The 20,494-nt window shown below is 47.7% G+C and overlaps 1 protein-coding gene across 1 annotated transcript in view; it reads right to left on the reverse strand.

The window, feature by feature from the left end:
- C18H1orf159 (chromosome 18 C1orf159 homolog) overlaps window positions 1-20,078 on the reverse strand; it is a 60,753-nt gene extending 40,675 nt beyond the window's left edge. The window contains exon 1 of the mRNA XM_060259353.1: window positions 20,010-20,078. The gene's annotated coding sequence lies outside the window, so the exon portion shown is untranslated. The remainder of the gene's footprint in view (window positions 1-20,009) is intronic.
- Between the last annotated feature and the right edge of the window lie 416 nt (window positions 20,079-20,494).

The following is a 20,494-nucleotide window of genomic DNA, read 5'->3' on the forward strand; positions in this document are numbered from 1 at the left end:
AGCCACTATCACCTCTGGAGAATGAAGAAGTCGACCACCGTAGATTTATGCCCCACCCTTCACTCTGAACCAGAGTGTCAGAGCAGCTTACAATCTCCTTTACCTTCTTCCCTCACAACAGACACCCTGTGAGGAAGGTGGGGCTGAAAGAGCTCTTGCAGCAGCTGCTCTTTCAAGGACAACTCCTGCGAGAGCTATGGCTGACCCAAGGCCATTCCAGCAGCTGCAAGTGGAGGAGTGGGGAATCAAACCTGGTTCTCCCAGGTAAGAGTCCTCTCACTTAACCACTACACTAAACTGGCTCTCTGCCTCTGAAGGTTACGGAGAAGAAAAGAAAAAAACCAAAGGCCGAGATGGGAAGATGCAGATTGTATTTACCAATTAACATTCACAACCACTATTATATGTTGGGAAAAAAATAGTATACTTTCAGGAACCGCTTCCACATAGTAACAACCATGCTTCTTCCTTCGTCGGAGTGTGGAAAGTTGCTTTACAAAAGGGGAGATGTTAGAAACACGCAGAGAAAATTTGGCAGAGGCTGCACAGAGCTTGTCAGGGGAGACTCGGGTGCAAAACTCCACCCAGCCCCAGTCCGGCAAGTCTAGCCTACCTCACATATGAACATACGAGGCTGCCTTCTTCTGAATCAGACCCTCAGTCCATCAAAGTCAGTATTGTGAACTCAGACTGGCAGCAGCTCTCCAGGGTCTCAAGCTGAGGTTTTTCACACTTATTTGCCTGGACCCTTTTTAGTTGGAGATGCCGGGGATTGAACCTGGGACCTTCTGCTTGCCAAGCAGATGCTCTACCACTGAGCCACCGTCCCTCCCCACTTGGTGAACGACCAAATATGCTACCCTGCTTTCATTCAGCTCAGTGCCATCAGCTGACCAGCTTTCCAGAAACTCAAGTAAGGGTCTTTTCCCAAGAGCAGCTACCTGAGATCGCAGCGCTATCAGGCACTGAACGCAGGACCCTCTGCGGGCGGAGAAAAACTGTACAACTATGCAACGTTACCAGCATTTAGCTCACGCATTCAAATTCCTGTCAGGTGGCCCGAAATACCAGCTTTGTAAAAGTTGGTTCTCTATGGGTGTATTCGCACTACACTAAATAATGCATTTCGCAACTGGATTTCTGCTATTCGCAAGCAGGAAAAACTCAATTGCAAAACGCATTATTCAGTGTAGCGTGAACGCAGCCTGCCACACTCTCTTTTAGGCCATAAGTGACGAAGAGGTATAAAAGTCGAGGTGGGCCAGTGAAATTGCTTGTTGGCTGGTAACAATTTGTGGACATACTTGAAAGCCTGTAATAAAGATATAATTTTAAATGGAGAGACAGGGGTAGAGGATGTAGGGGTTAGAGCCTCGGATAAGGTTCTGGGAGACCCTGGTTCGAATCCCTGCTCTGCCAATGAAATTCACCAGTTAGTCTTTCTACCCTCGCAGGGTCGCTAAGAGGTTGCAGGGAAAAATATTATAAGCCCCTCTGGGTCTCTGTTGGGAAGGAAAGCCACTCTGGGTATAAATGAAGTAAAATTCAAATTTCGCCGCTCCAAACAGTATTAAAGGCAGCACTGACCAAAGTGAGAAGAGAAGAAAGACCAGAAGGAATTCACACCAACGCTGGAGTTCTGATAATCTGAGATGAGAAGACACACACCTGTCTCAAATGCTAACTGGATGCCTTCCCCCGCCCCACCTTAGCAGCTTTAGAAGAACAAAGTATTCTCTCCTCTCAAAAAAAAAAGACACTAAATCTAACTTGCTGAGCTCAGAGAATAAAATGCTCCTCGACCATCACCCACCCCCTTCCCAGGCCTGCCCACTCCTTGAAAGAGTTGAGTCACATCAAGGATAATACAAACATATTACAAGATAAGTCACGAAAACTTGGTGGGGAGAATCCCCTCCCCCTCGCCAGATGCTGGGGGGTGTGTGTGTGTGTGGTTTGCATCTTTTCAACAAGTCGTGCCAAAAACCAATATAGACACACAAGTTCCTGATCACAAACCCTTTAAAGACCTGGGTTTTTGTTTTGTTTTTCAATACGGTGAAATGGCTGTAACTTCACCTTATCACTCAGTACGTCCGTATCAATGATCGACCTTAAAGACCCAACATTTTGCGTGCCAGTTTCATCCATTTTTAAAGCACGGGCTAATGAAAATTATGGGGCTAATGCCTGGCTTATCCACGATTCTCTAATGTCGCTCAGCTTGCAGAAGGGGCAGTCTTATGCTAATCCCTCCCCCCCCCCACATGGCCAGGTTTTTTGAACCTAGGAAAAGAGCTCCTTTCAAAGCAAGGAGGTGTACAAAATGGAAGGAAGAACCACGTATCCAAAGCTCACTAGAGAAAGGGAGCCGAGAACGCCGGAGAAGGCACTGAAAGAGCCCCACATTGTAAGAAAGCACACGACGAGATTGTAACTCCGTCGTTAGACAAAAAAACTCTAATCTCACTGAAAAACTTTGACTTGATTATCTGATAAAGAGGCCAAGATTACTCGAGTAGCTAGATTCTGTTTGATTAGCTCGCGGAAACTGTACCGTAATTAGATTTTAATTGTAAATAGCTTTATCTGGTCTATTACATGCCTTGAATTTTTTTTACACATAAATGCGTTATATTTTTGGTCAGATGATCGTAATAAAGAGCCAATGAACAAATAGCCCCGCTGTCACCAGCTCTGGCTCAGTATCCCAACCTTGGCAAATCAGCTGCCGTTCAGGAAATACCCAGTTAGGAGAAGGGTATGGAAATACCTTGTCCAGGTGATTTGGCAAAGCCTTAGACAGCTGACGTGTGGGGGGGGGGCTTTCATTTTGACAGCCAGTGTGGTGTAGTGGTTAGAGTGTCAGACTAGGATCTGGGGAGAGCCAGGTTTGTCCCCAGTCTAGAATGATTAAAGGGCTGGAACACTTTCCCTATGAAGAAAGGTTAAAACGCTTGGGGCTCTTTAGCTTGGAGAAACGTCGACTGCAGGGTGACATGATAGAGGTTTACAAGATTATGCATGGGATAGAGAAGGTAGAGAAAGAAGTACTTTTCTCCCTTTCTCACCATATGAGAACTCGTGGGCACTCAATGAAATTGCTGAGCAGTCAGGTAAGAAAGGATAAAAGGAAGTACTTCTTCACCCAAAGGGTGATTAACACGTGGAATTCACAGCCACAGGAGGTGGCAGCTACAAGCATAGAATCATGGAAGGGACCTCTAGGGTCATCTAGTCCAACCCCCTGCACAATGCAGGAAACTCACAAACACCTGCCCCCTAAATTCACAGGATCTTCATCGCTGTCAGATGGCCATCTAGCCTCTGTTTAAAAACCTCCAAGGAAGGGGAGCCCACCACCTCCCCAGGAAGCCTGTTCCACTGAGGAATTGCTCTAACGGTCAGGAAGTTCTTCCTAATGTTCAGCCGGAAACTTTTGATTTAATTTCAACCCACTGGGGTCCTGGTCCTACCTTCCGGAGTGACGGAAAACAATTCCACACCATCCTCTATATGACAGCCCTTCAAGTACTTGAAGATGGTGATCATATCACCTCTCAGCCGCCTCCTCTCCAGGCTCCTTCAACCTTCATCCCCAGCTCCTTCAACCTTTCTTCATAGGACTTGGTCTCCAGACTCCTCACCATCTTCGTTGCCCTTCTCTGGACCCGTTCCAGCTTGTCTATATCCTTCTTAAAATGTGGTGCCCAAAACTGAACACAATACTCCAGGTGAGGTCTTACCAGAGCAGAGTAAAGCGATACCATCACATCACGTGATCTGGACACTATACTTCTGTTGATACAGCCCAAAATTGCATTTGCCTTTTTAGCCTCCACATCACACTGTTGACTCATGTTCAGTTTATGATCCACAAAGACCCCTAGATCCTTTTCGCACATACTACTGCTAAGACAAGTCTTTCCCATCCTACAACCATGCATTGGATTTTTCCTACCTAAATGCAGAATTTTACATTTATCCCCATTAAAATCCATTTTATTGATTTTAGCCCAGTTTTTCAGCCTGTCAAGGTCATCCTGTATCCTGTTTCTGTCTTCTTGTGTTTGCAACCCCTTCCAATTTAGTATCATCTGCAAATTTAATAAGCATTCCCTCTATTCCTTCATCCAAATCATTGATAAAAATGCTGAACAAAACAGGTCCCAGGACAGATCCTTGAGGCACTCCACTTGTCACTCCTCTCCAAGAGGATGAGAAACCATTCACAAGCACTCCTTGGGTGCAATCTGTCAACCAGTTACAGATCCACCTAATGGAACAGGATCCAAACCACATTTTACCAACTTGTCAACAAGGATAGTATGTGGAACCTTATCAAAAGCCTTACTGAAATCAAGATAAACGATGTCTACAGCATCCCCCTGATCCAGCAAGGCAATCACTTTCTCAAAAAAAGATCAGGTTAGTCTGACATGACTTGTTCTTGAGAAAACCATACTGGCTCTTAGTAATCACATCCATTCTTTCTAAAAGTTCCAGGACCAACTGTTTGATGATTTGTTCTAAAACTTTTCCAGGTATAGACGTCAAGCTGACGGGTCGATAGTTACCCAGATCCTCTTTTTTCCCCTTCTTGAAGATGGGGACAACATTCGCCCACCTCCAATCTTCCGGCACCTCTCCTGTTCTCCAAAAATTCTCAAAAATAATAGCCAGAGGCTCAGAAATTACATCCACAAGCTCTTTTAGAATCCTTGGATGCAATTCATTTGGTACTGAGGACTTAGTTTCATTTAAAGAAACTAGGTGTTTATGTACTACCCCTACACTGATCCTAGGTTGGAACTTCATACCCTCCTTATATGTTCTGTTTTTGCCATGTTGAGCACCGTTTCCCTCAGAAGAGAAGACTGAGGAAAAGTAGGAATTGAGCAGTTCTGCCCTCTCTTCATTACCCGTTACAATTTCACTTTCTTGCCCTCGCAATGGGCCTACCATGTCCTTGCTCTTTTTCTTACTCTGAACATAAGAAAAGAACCCTTTTAAAATTGTTTTTTAGCATCTTTGGCCAGTCTAAGCTGATACTGAGCTTTAGCTTTCCTAACTTTTTCTCTATGAGCACTGGTGATTTGTTTATATTCATCCTTGGTTATAAGGCCCTCCTTCCAATTCCTAAAGGAGTCTTTTTTATTTCTCAAGTCTTCAGAGAGCTGTTTATGGAGCCACTTCGGCTTCTTTAGGCTTTTTTCATTTTTTCTTTTCACAGGAATCGTCTGTGATTGCGCTTTCAGTAAATTTCTTTTAAGAAACTCCCACCACTCCTGAAGCCCCTTCCTCCTAAGTATTTCTGACTATGGGATTTTACCCAGCATAGTTCTAAGTTTATTGAAGTTTGCCTTTCTGAAGTTCAACCTATAAGTCTGACTACGTATAGCTTTTCCCTTCCCTAAGACTGTAAATTCCAAAATCACATGGTCGCTACTGCCAAGGATGCCCACTATTTCCACTTCTTCAATCAATACTTCCTTGTTAGTGAGAATCAAATCCAAGATAGCAGATCCCCTTGTTTCCTTCTTCGCTTTCTGGAAAAGGAAGTTGTCAGCAAGACAAGTCAGGAATCTATTTGACTTTTCATTTTTAGCAGAGTTGGACTTCCAACAGATGTCTGGGTAATTGAAATCTCCCATGATCACTGTATTCCTTCTCTTGGAGAACTTTGCAATCTGCTGTAGAAGTATCTCATCCAAGTCCTCTGCCTGACTTGGTGGTCTATAACAGACCTCCCACAATAATATCACTGTTATTTCTTACTCCTTTTATTTTTACCCAGAGACTATCAACTGAGCTGCCATGCTCAGATTCACATATTTCCTCACACGTATATACCTCCTTCACATATACTGCTACGCCTCCGTCCTTTCTGATTTGCCTGTCCCTTTTAAATAAGTTGTACCCCTGAATCCTAATATTCCAGCTGTGAGTGTCATCCCAGCAAGTTTCAATAAGGCCTATTACGTCATAATCTTCTTCCTTTATTAGGACTTCCAGTTCCTCCTGTTTGTTTCCCATACTCTGTGCATTAGTGTAGAGACATTGGAATCCACGTTTTATGCATCCTGAGGGTTTAGTTTCCGTACAAGCCTGCAAGTTAACATTACCTAACGTATGCGCCACTCTTTGCAAATCTTTAATGTTCTTATCCCCAGTTTCTGGATTTGAATTATTGCCTCACTCCCCCATACAATTTAGTTTAAAGCCCTCCTTATTAGGTTAGCAAGGCTGTTACCAAACACCCTTTTTCCTACTGCCGTAAGGTGCAAACCATTTCCTGATAGGAGACCACCATCTCGAAAGCGTAAGCCATGGTCCTGACGACACCATCGACGTAGCCAGTTGTTTATTTGAAGAATTCTTCTTTCTCATCCTAAGCCACGGCCTTCAACAGGAAGCACTGATGAGAACACAACCTGTGGACCCAGCTCCTTCACCTTCTGACCCAGAGCCACATAGTCTTCTCTAATACATTCAGGGCTATGACGGGCAGTATCGTTCGTTCCCATGTGGATGAACAAGAAAGGATAGTAATCTGTGGGCTTGATAAGTCTTCCAGTCCTTTCTGTCACGTGCTGGATGCGTGCACCTGGCAGACAGCAGACCTCTCGGGATGACAAGTCCGTTTGGCACACTTTGGGCTCTACCCATCTGAGCAAAGAGTCTCCAATCACCACCACCACCTTCCTCTTCCTATATTGGTGAGCAGAAGTTCCAGGCTTCTTTTCCACAGGATCCTGAGAAACTTTCTTCAAGCTTCGTGGAGGCTGGGGAAGTAGCCCTTGTTCCAATGGTTCAGAATCAGTTACTGTGGGGAGATCTTGGAACCTACTGCTGAGCAGCAGGGGCTTAGAACATCTGATTTTCTTTCTCCTTCGGGTTACATTTTTCCAGGAACCCTCCTCCTGTGTTGGATTCTCTTCTAATTGCTGAGATACCATTTCCTCTCCCTCCTCTTGTCCTTTCAAGAATGCCTCATACGTTCTGTCAAGAAAATCCTCACCTTCCTTTATACACTGCAGTGTGGACAATCGTGCCTCTAGTCCCTGTATCTTCTCCTCCAGCAGGGCTACTAACTTACACTTGCTGCAAGTGTAATTCGTGCTACTCTCAGGTAGAAACAGAAACATCGCACAGTCTTTACACGACACTAGACAGCTTCAAGAGGGGATTGGATAAGCATATGGAGCAGAGGTCCATCAGTGGCTATTAGCCACAACTTATCATTGAACTCTTTGTCTGGGGCAATGATGCTCTGTATTCTTGGTGCTTGGGGGGAGGGCTTCTAGTGTCCTGGCCCCACTAGTGGACCTCCTCATAGCACTTGGCTTTTTTGGCTACTGGATTTACTCCGACTGCTAACTTTCTTTCACTGGAGAGAACCATGATGTATGAAGCTTTAAAAAGGGTTTTTTTTAAATTGCGTTTGTTTTAGAACAGCTAGATATCTGACAAAGGAAGCTGACTTGCCAAAGCTTATTATGCCCCCCCGCCCCCAATTCAAAGAAGTGAGCGGTGGGGAAGGCGCAGGTAAGTTTAAACGCTCAGATGCATCATATTAACATTCATTCTGGAGTTGCGTTGAACTGGCAATATCTGATTTGACTAGCTCAAAAACTAGAATCTGCTTCCCATGACGGAGTGCCTAATTAAATCAATTGCAGAATAAGCCTCAGCTTCCCACCTGTCCTCCGGAACACGGATGCTTTCTTCAATGATGGAGAAGGATCACCGAAAGAGAACAGAGAGCTCTGTTTGGAGTGATTTGCTGGCCCATCCATCATCATCGTGGCTGCTTTGTGTGAGCCGCTATCAATATCTTGAAGATGCTTGCTGGAACAGGCTTAACGATTCATCCAAAAGTGTCTGTCTTCCTAGAAATTAACGGTGGGGAAGGGGGGGGGGAGAATCAAAGCCCATGGCTGCTCCAGAAAATATTAGTGCAAAACAACCAACATATTGGCGGCACAGGATTTGCTGGCTGGAGGACAGAGGCCTCAGTTTCTCATCCTGGAAAACACACCGGGCCATGTGTCAGCCAGACAATTGTGTTTACAGACAGATACTTGGTAGTGGCAAAATTACAGGGCTCGATTAGAGCATCTGTCCTGTTGCGGCTCTCGCTGGAACAGGAGGCTGGATTTATCTCCCTTTGGGTCTTTACAGAAAATTGATTCGTCTCCTCCTCGGAATGTAATGGCGACGTTTTTATTCCGGGCCAGTATTTTCTTTCCGAAAAGTTGTCAAGCAAAATGTTAACTGCTTTGGGTCCTATGCACACTGGAAGTGCTTTATGGCAGCTCAGCCTTGGGATTTCTTTTTCCCTGCCTCAGACTGCCTTAAGTTCCACTGTAGAACCTTTGAATTTATACAGTGCTGCAGAGCGTCAAAAGCCATTCCATGTATGTTAACTCAGGGGTGGCCAAACTCACTTAAATGCAAGAGCCATAAAGAATAAACGTCAGAAGTTTGAGAGATGCAAGACAGGCAGGCAGGCAGGCAGGCAGGCAGGCAGGAAGGAAGGAAGGTAGGTAGGTAGGTACTGGATTTATATCCCCTATACTTAGAGTGGCCACAATCTCCTTTACCTTCCCCCCCCCCCCCACACACACACACACAACAGACACCCTGTGGGGTAGGTGGAGCTGAGAGGGCTCTTACAGCAGCTGCCTTTTCAAGGACAATTCCTACAAGAGCTATGGCTGACCCAAGAGCTTCCAGCAGCTGCTAGTGGAGGAGTGCAGAATCAAACCTGGTTCTCCCAGATAAGAGTCTGTGCACTTAACTGCTACACCAAGCTGGTTCTAGGAAGGAAGGAAGGAAGGAAGGAAGGAAGGAAGGAAGGAAGGAAGGAAGGAAGGAAGGAAGGAAGGAAGGAAGGAAGGAAGGAAGGAAGGAAGGAAGGAAGGAAGGAAGGAAGAAGTGGAAATAAATCAATTTTAAATGTGTTTTCCGATCTGCCAGCTAGCTTGGCTTGCCAGCGAGGTGATGGGGGCTTTGAGAGCCAGACAATGTGTGAGACAGCCACAGGTAGCTCCCGAGTCGCCCTTTGGCCACCCCTGTGTTAGCGCAACTTAAGACACCATGCCGAAAGGAAGCTTAACTTCGGTTTGACGTAATGCTTGTGTCAACAAGGCATGCCTTGTAACTGGGCAGCAGGCAAGAACCAGAAATCACGGTCTGCAGGAGGTTTGCGAAAGGCAGTTTGGCAAATGTCTGAATAGACAAGCCATAGTTATGAGCCTCCCTCTATCTCCCTACACTGCTGCACTGTGGATACGGGGGCGAAGATGAAGCCAACTGGATAGAAAATGAAAGCAAGCATATTTTACTACCTAAGAGTGGAGATTCTGGTCGCAAAGTATTTTTACATGCATAAACTGCTCAAACTATGCCACCTCCCTGTCTCTTCTACAACGAATAGTTCAGAAAGGGGGAACAAATATTTCCAGCAGTTTCTTGGACAAGGCACAGAAGATGGCATCTTCTCTCACAAACATTTCTTGCTCTCCATCAAAACATGCAGAGCCAATACCTCACATCTAAGCCAGCTTTCATCCTGCTGTGCTAACTGAACCTTTCCCCCATAGGGTTGGACGGGGACAGTGAAGACTTCTAATGTTTCGTTCTAAGCTGATACAATAAAGAGAAGCCTGTCAAAGCAGAATATGAATGAGGATTGAGGCTTAAACAATAGCCTTTGAAGGCTCTCGTATTAGGAACTTCCAGTGTACAATTCATTTGACTTAAGAAACAGCTATTAACGTCACCGGATTTTTAAACTTGTATTTAATGCAAGCAAGCTGAAATCAAATCCTTTTGGGGGAATAAAGAGCCTCATTTGGATGATTCTTCAAATCCTGGTTGATAGGATCAGAAATGCGCCGCAGGTTCCTTGTGCACACTGACCCCGTTCATCTGTCTGGGTTGCTTTAACCAGGGCTTGTGATCATCGGGCGACCATTGTTCACAAGCTACCCTCTCCATTTTGTGGCTGGCTCCGCCTCCTGCCGGCAGCCATTTTGTGGCTAGTTCTGCCTCCTGCCAGCAGCCATTTTGTGGCTAGTTCTGCCTCCTGCCAGCAGCCATTTTGTGGCTAGTTCTGCCTCCTGCCAGCAGCCATTTTGTGGCTAGTTCTGCCTCCTGCCAGCAGCCATTTTGTGGCTAGTTCTGCCTCCTGCCAGCAGCCATTTTGTGGCTAGTTCTGCCTCCTGCCGGCAGCCATTTTGTGGCTAGTTCTGCCTCCTGCCGGCAGCCATTTTGTGGCTAGTTCTGCCTCCTGCCAGCAGCCATTTTGTGGCTAGTTCTGCCTCCTGCCGGCAGCCATTTTGTGGCTAGTTCTGCCTCCTGCCGGCAGCCATTTTGTGGCTGCACCCACTGTGCTATGCTGGAATTCAAAAGGTGCCCACAGGCTTTAAAAAAAAGACGACGACGACGACTGCGAAAGGCGGAGAATCTCTGCCCTGGAGATTAGCACTTGTAAAACTATGGTTGGAACAACCCCAGAAAGGAAGAGGAAGGGGGAAAAGAACAAGTGAGCCCACAGCACACTCTTGATCCTACAAGCAATGGGAGGGTCCACAGTACCTGGCATTATCAACCAGTAGAGATACTCCAACTGCTAACTTCTTAGAGGATTTGCTGATGCTCGCAGCCGTATTTGAAGGGGGAGCCAATGCCAAGGAGATGTACTGAGATAGTCCAGTATGTCAGACCGACAACAGGCTAGGTTGCTCCAGCCAAGCAAGGCTAGGAGAAAGCCACCAGGCCCCATAAGAACTGTCAAATAATGCAGCCCTTCCCTATCTATATATAAACTTTGGGAAGAAAGTAAGCAGAAATTTAGAGAACCTATCTTGTTCTCTCTCCCTGCTTCTCAACCATGTCCCGTCATGAATTTTATTATTTTTTAGATGCATGCATATAATGGGGTGGATTCAACCACCCTTCAAGGAGCTTTTCTCCAACCTACGTGGCTCTTCCTCCAACGCAAGACCTCTTTAGGCTGGAGGAAGACTTCAAGAAGATTCCAAGCTTTGGCCAGAGGGGTAGGATAGAGACAGCATCCGCCCCAGCCTGCTGCTTCACGGGGAATCTTGGGGGCTGTGGTATTAATCCCAACACTGCTGTTAAAAGGAATAAAAATGGACTACTTCCGATTCCTCCCTGAAGCTACACACGGACAAATATCATTAGAGTAAAGCAACAGCTCTTACAATATCTTAATTTATGCAGACCTGGGTAGAACTCGAGGTCAATCGCCCACACGCGATCTGTGGGTGCAAAGAAGGCCACTCTATTGCTTGAAGGAGCATTTAACCCCCTTTACCGATGTGGGGCAGGGAGTCTCTCGATGGTGCGGTCTCATTTGGAGTACTGTGTGCAGTTCTGGTCGCCGCACCTCAAAAAGGATATTATAGCATTGGAGAAAGTCCAGAAAAGGGCAACTAGAATGATTAAAGGGCTGGAACACTTTCCCTATGAAGAAAGGTTGAAACGCTTGGGACTCTTTAGCTTGGAGAAACGTCGACTGCGGGGTGACATGATAGAGGTTTACAAGATGATGCATGGGATGGAGAAAGTAGAGAAAGAGGTACTTTTCTCCCTTTCTCACAATACAAGAACTCGTGGGCATTCGATGAAATTGCTGAGCAGACAGGTTAAAACGGATAAAAGGAAGTACTTCTTCACCCAAAGGGTGATTAACATGTGGAATTCACTGCCACAGGAGTTGGTGGCGGCCACAAGCATGGCCACCTTCAAGAGGGGTTTAGATAAAAATATGGAGCAGAGGTCCATCAGTGGCTATTAGCCACAGTGTGTGTGTATATATATATTAAAAAAATTTTTTGCCACTGTGTGACACAGAGTGTTGGACTGGATGGGCCATTGGCCTGATCCAACATGGCTTCTCTTATGTTCTTATGCTCTCCTCAGGGCTCCTTCTTCTCCATCAAAGCTCCATGCAAGCATCCCTCTTCCGGTTGTCCTGCGACACCCCCATACCCTCTCCCCAGGCAGCCCTGTCGCACAGCGAGAAAGTAATTAAAGCAGCGTGCAGCTTCCAGAGCAAGATCCTGGGTGACTGCATGCAAGTTCAAGAGATGCATGAACCGGCTCCTTTGGCGGTTGCTTTAAAGCACCTTCTCCCCCCCCCCTCCACACACACATTTCTATATAAAAAGCAGGGAGAAACATGAAAGCGGGAGAAGAAACGCAGACCGAGGTCACTGGAAGAACAGCTACAGGCTTGGGCGATTAAACCCGCTACTAAAAGGGGGAGGAAAGAATACTAAAATAGACCACAAACGTCTGAAGAGATACAAAGGAGATTCAGGATGTGCAAACCCTGCAAGAGACATCAAAGTTCAAGAAGAATATACAGGCCTGCTCCATTATCCAGAAATGGGCCCAGAGTAATGAGGTGGCCAGGGCCTTGGAGAAAGCATTTGAGGCTCACATCAAGCCTTGTTTGATGAGTTTAAAGCATGCAGGACTACAAGGACGGTATTAACACCATTATCTTGCCTAGCAAAGCCGCTGGCACGCTGGTTGTGAAATAAAGAATCTAACGAACGAGGACAAGGGGCTCCAATGTAGGACACGGAAAGCCATCCCGAGAGAACCTTTCCAGTTCCGGAGCCTTTAGCCCCCAACAACACATCCTCAACCTTTTCTAGTGTCAAGCTTCAAGGCGGTTTCAACACCTGAAGAAAAAGGTCAAGACGCCACCAGTCTTTGCTCATTTTTAAAAAATGAAGCACAAATATTAGGCTTGAGGCAGGAAATAGACACTTCCTGTGCTGCTTAGGCAAAGCAGCTTTCTGTTTCACCTCGCTTTACAAGCAAGGCCAGCTCTGAGCTTCCATCTACAGTCCTAAGGACTAGAAGCTTTCCAAAGCCGTTAAGCATGCAACACCTGGGTGAGAATGCTGACTTCCGCAGCCAGAATTGGCAATATGTGAAATCCTGCAAACCGAATGTGCTTCAGTACCTATCAAAAATCTTCTTGTGACTTCACTGAAACCAAATAGGGGACATTTCTCCAAAGCAACAACGCCCGATTTTAAAAGCTTCTCACTTGTTCAAGCAGGGCAAAATGAGTCAGATGTGAATATTTCAAAACAGTGATTCCAGAAAGGGTCTTCCCTTTTAACAGCCTGGCAACGCTTGCGCAACTTGCTCAGGGAGTACTTTTGCCTGACGCTTACTCAGCCGGTTTCTTGTGCAAGAACAGTAATCCGAACATGCACCGGCCTTTAAAGAGAAAAGACGCACGCCCCAAGACAGCATAGGACGGTATGAAACATGTGCATTGCAAAAAGACAAACACAATTCCAGGGAATGCCATACCCCAAATTCAACTGGAAATTTAAAACAAAACACTTGCTGCGAAATACGCTCCACCAGGATTCATTCGGCACAACGGGATATACCGCAAAGAAGGAACAGCTTGTATTTCCTTGGTGTCCCTTCGTTCCCAGCTCTTGCAGCCTCTCCCTAACACAAAAGTTTGGAATCTTTTCCGAGCCAGGAATGTACGTTTCTCCACCCACCTATTTTTTTTCCAACTAGGGCTTGCCTTGGCAGCTAAATATACAAACAACTTTTCCACCGTCAACATTTTCGAGACCTTTGTTATGACATTCCTCTTCCCATTGCAGGAACTGCGATAATTCCTACAATGCTCCCAGGCGAAGAGAGAGATTATTTAAGTCGTGCTTGGATGGAACGCTTGCTAAAGAACTAAGAGGAATGAGTTCTTCATTTGGAGAGGCGAGAAAGTAGCATTTTTAAAGGTGTAACTTTCGGCGCAGGATGGGCGCTCAGACTTGCGATCCGTTATGCAGCCAGCTCCTAGGCTGAGAGGCAAAGAGAATAAAACCTGAGAACACAGCTACCTCCACTTTCCTAATAGTATGTTTTTCACCTTGGTCTTTGATAAAGATATTTCCACGACATAATGAAACCTGAAGTTTGATGCATACATCATACAAACCCTCTACACAATTCTAGGGGCGGAAAGGCTTTCAAAAGAAGAAGATGATGATATTGGATTTATATCCCGCCCTCCACTCCGAAGAGTCTCAGAGCGCTCACAATCTCTTTTACCTTCCTCCCCCACAACAGACACCCTGTGAGGTGGGTGGGGCTGGAGAGGGCTCTCACAGCAGCTGCCCTTTCAAGGACAACCTCTGCCAGAGCTATGGCTGACCCAAGGCCATGCTAGCAGGTGCCAGTGGAGGAGTGGGGAATCAAACCCGGTTCTCCCAGATAAGAGTCCGCACACTTCACCACTACACCAAACTGGCTCCCCTTCTCCCCAGAATTCAAGATCTGAAGTCTGTCTCATAGAGTTGCTAGCTCCAGTTTGGGAAATACCTGGTGATTTTGGGGGTGGAACTTGAGAAGGTTGGGGTTGGGCAGGGGAGGTCCTTCAATGGGGCATCTTTTCATAGACTCCACCTTCCAAAGTGGCCATCTTCTCCAGCTGAACTAATCAGATGGAATTCCAGATGACGCCCCCCCCGACCCTCAGCCAGCACCTAGAGCTTGACAACCCTAGTGTCATAACACTGGTCAACGGACTTCAATGCATGTTTTTAGGAAGTGGGTGTGGCCACGTGGGGCTTTAAATCTACAGGGCTTCTGTTTGGCCATTAGAGATTTCATTGGCCGTGCAGGTTTCTAAAAATACTGCTTTGGCAGCCGCCGCCGCAACAACACACAGACCTTCGCTGTGTGAATGAAGAGAAGCCACATCGGCCATTTAGTGTTTGGCTACGCCTCCTCTGACAGACATTTTTGGCAGCCATTTTGTGGCTTTGCCCAGCACGCTGTGTCAGAATTCCAAAGGTGCCTGTGGGTTGAAAAAGTCAGAAACCCCAGACGTAGGTTGATAGAAAGCCAAGACACTGATTGACACAGAATTTGGGGTTACAGGATTTCCTACTGCACACATCTGAAGCAATGTGGAATCGAACTAGCAATCACAGCCGAGAACACATCTGTGAGCACAGAATGCAGTAGTGCAGGGGTGGCCAACGGTAGCCCTTCATATGTTTTTTGCCTACAACTCCCATCAGCCCCAGCCATTGACCATGCTGGCTGGGGCTGATGGGAGTTGTAGGCAAAAAACATCTGGAGAGCTACTGTTGGCCACCCCCGATACAGGAGATTGTAAGCAGCTCTGAGTCTCTGATTCAGAGAGAAGGGCGGGGTATAAATCTGCAATTCTTCTTCTTCTTCTTCTCACACAGTGGCCAACCAGTTCTTCTGGAGGGCCAACAACAGGGCATAGAGGCTGAAGCCTTCATTAGAACATCACAAGAGCTCTGGTGGATCAGACCTGTGGTCCATCTAGTCCGGCATCCTGTCTCACACAGGGGCCAACCAGTTCCTTTAGAGGTCCAACAACAAAGCACAGAGGGTGAAGGCAGAAAACATCTGGAGAGCTACCGTTGCCACCCCTGCAGTAGTGCATTTTCTAGCCGCTACAGATCCATCGTATTCTGCTTATTTTGTGCACTATTCTGTTTACAAAATAAGCTCCCAAAGGGGTCAGTTAATTGTAGGTCAGTTCATATTCCCCCTTTTTCTTTTAAGCAACAACACAGGTACGAAAGTTGGACAACGGAGAAAGCGGGCGGGAAAGAAAGGGGATTCATTTGAAACGAGATGTGGCAGGAGAGTTTTACGGACACGGTGGGCTGCCAAACACACAAATAAGGGGGTTCTCGGTCCAATCAAGCCCGTCATCTCCCTAGAAGTAAAATGACCAAATTGAGGTGACCTTTATGAAAAGATAAAGACTCCCTGGAAAGGACAGCAATGATAGGAAAAGCTGAAGGAAGCAGGAAAAGAGGAAGCCTCAATGTGATGCGGATTGACTCCATCTAGGAAGCCACAGCCCTCAGTTTGCAAGACCCGAGGAAGGATGTTAATGATAGGACATTGTGGAGATTCATAAAAAGGTGAAGATGTGCAAGCAAGAGTCATTTCCGACTCTGGGGTGACGTCCCATCACGATGTTTCCATGGCAGACTTTTAAAACTTTTTTACAGGGTGGTTTGCCATTGCCTTCCCCAGTCATCTACGCTTTCCCCGCCCTCCCTCCCCAGCAAGCTGGATACTTCTTTTACCGACCTCGGAAGGATGGAAGGCTGAGTCAACCTCGAGCCGGCTACCTGAACCCGGCTTCCGCCGGGATCGAACTCGGGTCGTGAGCAGAGCTTCGACTGCAGTACTGCGGCTTTACCGCTCTGCGCCACGGAGATTCCTCGGGTCACCTTAAGTCAGAAGCACCTTGATGGCACTTAACGCACACACAACACAGAAGCAAGCGACTGGTGTGAGAGACAGGGGAGCAGCGAGCAGATGCCAAGATGCATCGTTCCGCGGTGGATCCAATCTCATCTCATCTGGGTGGCCTCCGGTGAACTCCCCTCCCTGGCTGCAGCGAGGGATGAACACTGCCCTACATTGCGGGATTATACAATTAATATAAAAGTGGACTGAGCACTCCACAAACGCTACATAAAAGCTATTATTGTCGGTGCATCTGTGCACTAATGCGGGGAAGCAGCTTGAGCTCAGCTCCCTTTCCTACCCTTTTGGGAGAGGCCGAGCCTTCCCCTGTCCAAAAAAGACACCTCGCAAATAGTCCTCCATATGCAAGAGGCCGAGGCACTCCACACTCCAAAATAGACTCCCGCTTCCATATGTGGCAGCCGAGCTTTTGCTTCGGGGCGGGGGGAGCAAAGTAAGGGGGCCTGCCCCTTCCAAGCCACAAGTAAAAATAAGTGATCTAGCCTCCACCGTCAGAAGGCCATAGAAGCCACTCTCCTCCTTTGTGAAGACAGGAAGGATTACAGCTCCTGCAGTAGGGTGAGAAGACTGGGCTGCGGTTCGGTGGTAGAGCATCTCCAATGAATGTGGGAACACAATCCCCATCGTATAAAACAGGGGTGGCCAACGGTAGCTCTCCAGATGTTTTTGCCTACAACTCCCATCAGCCCCAGCCAGCATGGCCAATGGCTGGGGCTGTTGGGAGCTGTAGGCAAAAAAAAACAACATCTGGAGAGCTGCCGTTGGCCACCCGATATAAAATATACGGGGGGGTACTTTGATTCTCTGTGCGGTACTGCTGCCCTCCCCATTTGCACGTGAACCCACAGCACTGCAATCCTAACAACACATGTGAGAATCAAATTGCTCCCCCACAAAGAGCTCCTATCCGAGTTCTAAAAAGAAGATGATATTGCGTTTATGTCCCACCCTCCACTCCGAATCTCAGAGTGACTCACAATCTCCTTTATTTCCCTCCTCCACAACTGACACCCCGTGAGATGGGTGGGGCTGAGAGGCCTCTCACAGCAGCTGCCCTTCAAGGACAACCTCTGCCAGAGCTATGGCTGACTCAAGGCCATTCCAGCAGGTGCAAGTGGAGGAGTGGGGAATCAAACTCGGTTGTCCCTGATAAGTCAGCGCACTTCACCACTACACCAAACTAGCTCTTCCCTTTACTAAGGATGGGCACGGGAGAACCATAGCCTTCCTTCTGAGTTGTAGAAGAGGCTCTACCCCCAAATCTCATGCCAGATTAGTTTCCTTAAAGGTAAAGGTAGTCCCCTGTGCAAGCACCAGTCGTTTCCAACTCTGGGGCGACGTTGCTTTCACAAAGTTTTCACGGCAGACTTTTTACGGGATGGTTTGCCATCGCCTTCCCCAGTCATCTACACTTTCCCCCCAGCAAGCTGGGGACTCATTTTACCGACCTCGGAAGGATAGAAGGCTGAGTCAACCTGGAGCCGGCTACCTGAACCCAGCTTCTGCTGGGATCGAACTCAGGTCATGAGCAGAGCTTAGGACTGCAGTACGGCAGCTTTTACCACTCTGCGCCATGGGACTCTAACCTCTCCTACATGGGTGACCCTGTACATACACATACAAGCATTCACTTAACATGTAGGAAGCAAACCTCAAAACACCAGCAACAACTCGAGTGCCACAAATTTGGCTGTCTCTCTTTAGAAGTACACTAGACCACCCCATCTCTCCTAAAGAAGGTGCTCTTTTCACCATTAATAGCGAGAACAGGAGATCACTACAGAGTCTGTGAAGAAAACAAGTTAGATGAAGAACACAGAGTATTTTGTAACAACCACAGTTTCTAACACCTTTTTTGACGTTTGCTTCCTCTTTAGGAAGGGATGCCGAATATCATGGCTGCTCCTCTTTTTCTATAAGACCAAAGCTGCCCCGTCAAATGTAGGACGTACCCCCCAAATAGCTCCCCTGTGAACAGTGATGTGGGTTTGCCAGGAAAAGGCGAATTAAAAAATAATCCAATTCCAATTTAAATAAATATAAGTACCGTTAGCAAATCAAGGCAAATACACCATGAAAGGAGTTTGTCTATGCTTCATCTCCCACATTTAGCTCAACCAACACAACTGATTTGCAGCAAGCACCCTTGCCAAGTATATACAAGCTAAATTTATATATCTGGGGCAGGATAATCCCCACAGGAAAATATAGCATTATCTACCCCACATCACTGCTTATGCAAAGACACAACACTTTAAAAGGGAGCCACGAAGCTCTTTGCTAATATGCAAGAGACCAAAACTCTCCTACCCAACTACATCTTGGAAGTCAAAACAATTATTTCACTTATGGCATCTAGAGAGTAGGAGGCACCAGCCCCCTCCTCACAATATGTGGGAGCTCAAAGATACTCCCCCCCCCAATTAAAGTATAGGAGTCAGTTCACCCCTAGTCTTCAGGCAAGGTTGCCAGCCTCCAGGTGGGGCCTAGAGATCTCCCACTTTTACAGTTGATCGCCAGTTGGCAGAGATCAGCTCCTCTGAGCAAAATGGCTGTCTTGAAGGGTGGACTCTACGGCATTGTACCATGCTGAGGTCCCTCCCCAAACCCCGCCCTCCCTCAGATCCACCCCCAAAGTCTCCAAGTATTTCCCAGCACAGACCTGGCAACCCTAGGCCCTAGAGTGTAGAAGGTACCAACCCCCTCCTCCCAAAGCTATTTCCCTCCCAAACAACATAGAGGAGCCCAACGATATCTCCACCCCCCCCCCCAATTAAAGTATAGGAGTCACTCTCAGCCTTCAGCCCAACCATCCCAATACAATGAGAAAGGAAACAGCTCCTCTTCGAAGGGGACAGGTTATTCCCCCGCATAGAGTTGCCAAGTCCAATTCAAGAAATATCTGGGGACGTTGGGGGCAGAGTCAAGAGACACTGGGGGTGAAGCCAGCAGCAAGGTTGTAACAAGCACAATTAAACTCCCAAGGGAGTTCTGGCCACCACATTTAAAGGGACCGCACCCCTTTTAAATGCCTTCCCTCCATTGGAAATACTGAAGGAGAGGGGCACCTTTTTGGGGGGGGCTCATAGAACTGGATCCCCTGGTCCAATCTTTTTGAAACTTGGGAGGGTGTTTTGAGGCGAGGCACCGAATACTATGCTGCAAATTCGGTGCCTCTACCTCAAAAAACACCCCCCCCCCAGCACCGGATTATCGCAGATCAATTCTCCATTATACGCTATGGGAATCGTTCCCCATAGGGAATAATGGAGTGCCCAGCAGCCAATTCCCTCTCCCGCTTTCTGATGACCCTGAAGCGGGGGGAGGACCTCCAAACCGGGGGATCCCCTGCCCCCCACTGGGGATTGGCAACCCTACAAAGGCCAGCCCCCGCCCCCGGTGATTGCCCCCCAAATACAAACCCTTGAGCTTCCCCCCAAAACCCCCCATGAGATTTCACCCAACATGAGAGCGCAAGTAACTCCTCCCCTTCCCATAATCCCGCGAGGGGGTGCCACCCCTTCCTCCCCTCCAGGCCCTGCTCTTAGCCTCGGAGGCACAACGGGGTCTCCCCCTCCTCCGCCTCAGGGGCTCCCCCATTTGAGAGAAGGGAAGAAAGGCCAGCTAAGTCCCACCCACTTGCGCACGCCTCACGCCCTCACCTGAGAGAATGACCTAAAGAGGCTCTACCGACATCCGACCGCAGCCGGCTCCCTTTTGTACCCCCCGCCCTCAGGCGGCGCCCTGCCCCGCTCCCTCCCGAGCCTCTCTGGGATTTGTAGTCCCGCAGGCCCCTCTCCGGCCCGTCGGCGCCGCTGGAGCGTCGCTCCCTTTAAAAACTACAACTCCCATCGGCCACGGCGCTTCGCCTCACCTCCCCGCACAGGTAAACGCAGTCTCTCCCGGCGTCTCCGAGCCTTTCGCTGCCGGCCCGAAGCTTCTCGGGAAATGGAGTCCGTGGCGGGACGGCGGCGCTGGGGCGGCTATCGGAGCGCGGACTACATTTCCCAGAGGTGTTTGTTGGGAGGGGGGCCATTTTGAGCGTTGCTAGGAGACGGAGACGCCCCTGGAAGAGGCGGTCGAGAGGAGAAGGGAGTAGGGGAGCAGGTGAGGGGAGAAAAGGGGGTACCCCTGAATTTTTAGGGGG

Source organism: Heteronotia binoei, chromosome 18 (genome assembly GCF_032191835.1).
Source record: "Heteronotia binoei isolate CCM8104 ecotype False Entrance Well chromosome 18, APGP_CSIRO_Hbin_v1, whole genome shotgun sequence".
Taxonomy (NCBI): Eukaryota; Metazoa; Chordata; class Lepidosauria; order Squamata; family Gekkonidae; genus Heteronotia; species Heteronotia binoei.